Genomic DNA, 2,768 nt, shown 5'->3' with positions numbered 1-2,768 from the left:
TTTTCAAAGGCCTTTCACAGCCTTGCCACTCAAAATTTTAATCTGTAGGGCTGGGGAGATGCCTCAGTTGTTAAAGGAACTTGCTTGTGAAGCCTGCTGGCCCAGGTTCGATTCCCTAATACCCATGTAAAGGCAGATGTGCAAAGTGTCACATGTGACAGGAATTCCTCTTCAGTGTCAAGAGGCTCTGGCTTTCTCATTCCCACCCCCCCATCACAAATAATTAAAATTTTAAAAACTTTTATCTCTAAACAATAGCACCACTCCAGAGCTTGTTAGAACTGCGGGATCACAAGCCCAATGCAGACCTACTGAATCCACCAGGGTGTTCTTACAGAATCTGCCTGGAATAGGTCAGAGAAGACCCCCACCCTCCAACCCCAGGTCTGGCCCGCAGGGTCATGTTTAATAGCTAACAGTTCAGGCAAGAGTGAAGCAACACTCAACTGATATATCTATTGGCAGCAAGAAACTCGCTTGTTTATCTGCCCCTGTGAAACGATCACAGAGGAAAACTCAGCTCCTGCTTCAGGCCACCGCCTGCGGTAGATGACTGTCAAAATGTGACCACCAAGTGGCCTTTTCTCTAGGCCTAGTTGTTGATATTCAGTGTCGTTGACACACTGCACAGGGACAGGAAATTGAGTTGAGTCATCTTCCTTTCTTCTCCCCTTTCAAGGCAGGCTGCGCCAGACCACTGGTTAGTGACAGCAAGACCTTAAGACAACCCTGTGGCTTCAAACTCCCCAGTGGACGGGAACACAGTGACTGTCACAGCCCTGAAACGCCACTCGTTCCCCAGCGCTTGCTCTTCTCAATGACTTGCTGTTTCCCCAGCTTCTCTGAACACTGCCTTTCTCAGTGAGGGCTTGCCAAATGCTACTTTCTGGTTAGAACCCAGATTTCTTTTCCAGGGAAATTGATTTTTCATAAGAGAGTTTCATTGATTTGGCTCAGTCAAAAGACCACAGGAGAATCCAGAGGCACTCTTGGGGTTGCTTTCATTGCCCGTCTCAAATAGCTCTGCATAGAGATGCCCACAGATGACCGTTGGCTGGGTTGTGGAGCTGAGCTTGCCCGTGCCTTTCCTTTACTTGCTTGGAGTTTTCTCACAAGGCAGGCAGTGGACGCAGAGAACCAGAGGCGTACCTGTGGTCACGCACTCCAAGTGCAGAAATCTGCATCCAGCTCACTTTCTTAATTTTGCCGTTGCTGACAAGGCACCATTCAAGGCTTGAGCCCTTGCATTCAGTTTTGCATTTTTCCTCTTTTTGACCCCTAACATCTTCACTCACCAACGTCATACAAGTGCTTTTTCCAAATCTCTCCTCAAAGGTTCTGTTTCACCTTTACTCTTTGAACACCCAGTTTCCTACTGCCCTCTCCTTTCATCACACATGGGCCAGAGCCAGCCTCCTTAACATCCTTTCTCACTCTGACCCTCACCTCTGAGCACCCACCTTGCCAAGTACAGCCTCTGTTATCGCCCTGAAACATTTCCTCCCAAACACTTCTCTTCTAGACACTCGTGATGGCTTCCACTGGAAAGAAAGGCTAGACAGCTCTTTTTTCTTTCCTTCTTTCTTTCTTTCTTTCTTTCTTTCTTTCTTTCTTTCTTTCTTTCCTTCCTTCCTTCCTTCCTTCCTTCCTTCCTTCCTTCCTTCCTTCCTTCCTTCCTTCCTTCCTTTCTTTCTTTCTTTCTTTCTTTCTTTCTTTCTTTCTTTCTTTCTTTCTTTCTTTCTTTCTTTCTTTTATGAGAGTGGGAATGACAGAAAGAGAGAGGAAATTGGCACACCAGTGCCTCCAGCCCCTGCAATCAAACTTGACCCATGTGCCACCTTGTGCACAGGCACGACCTTGTGCTTGTGTCACCTGTGTGTCTGGCTTACATGGGACTTGGGGAGTCGAACATGGGTCCTTGATTTTCTCAGGCAAGTGCCTTAACTGCTAAGCCATCTCTCTGTTGTTGTTGCTGTGTTTTAAGTATACATCCTGTCTTCCTCACCCCATTAAAGAAAGGAAAGAGCTTGGAAAACATTGAAAAGGCTAGGTCGTTGGAAAACACTGACCGAATTCCCTATATGAAAAGATCTTCTGATGCATTATTGTCCTCCTTTTATTACACCTGACATCCAAGTGTCTCCCCTATACCCCTTCGCCCCAAGACCCTTCTTTTGGTGGTGGGAAGAATATGAGTGCTGCTCTCACTGCTACCCAGAGAAGCTTCTCTGTGGAGACAGTGATATACCATAAAGAGAGTCAAAGGTCAACAGAGCTGGAGATAAGAGACTGCTAAACAAGACCCCTCTGCCACGCCCTCCACGGCTCAGGCAACATTGCAGAACAGGAAGTGGAAAGAATGTAGGAGCCAAAGGATAGGAAGGAATACTTTGGGGTACTGTCCCCCGGACACGAGCTAATGGGTGCACTCACGACCTCACAGAGGTTGCCATAACCACCACAAGACCTGCACGATTCTGGGCCCATCAACATTTTCACACTGAGGACGGAGGAGGACAGAAAGAATGAGACATCAAAACAGAAGAAGGACTCATTGCAAAAAGCAGAATGCTCAGGGGAATGGGGTGGGGGAGGGAGACAAAAGCAAGAGGAGAATGCTATCTGATTAGAGTAGGTTCATGTATTAAAATTCTCAGTAAAAATATTTTTAACAATTCCGCTTTTTAATCCATGCCACTGGCTTGAGTGCTGGTATCAGTTCACCTCCTGTGGAGACATGCCTCTTTCCCGCGTTCCCCCACAGGGAC

This window comes from Jaculus jaculus, chromosome 6, assembly GCF_020740685.1.
Source record: "Jaculus jaculus isolate mJacJac1 chromosome 6, mJacJac1.mat.Y.cur, whole genome shotgun sequence".
Lineage (NCBI taxonomy): Eukaryota > Metazoa > Chordata > Mammalia > Rodentia > Dipodidae > Jaculus > Jaculus jaculus.
Note: the sequence above shows the minus strand (reverse complement) of the source record.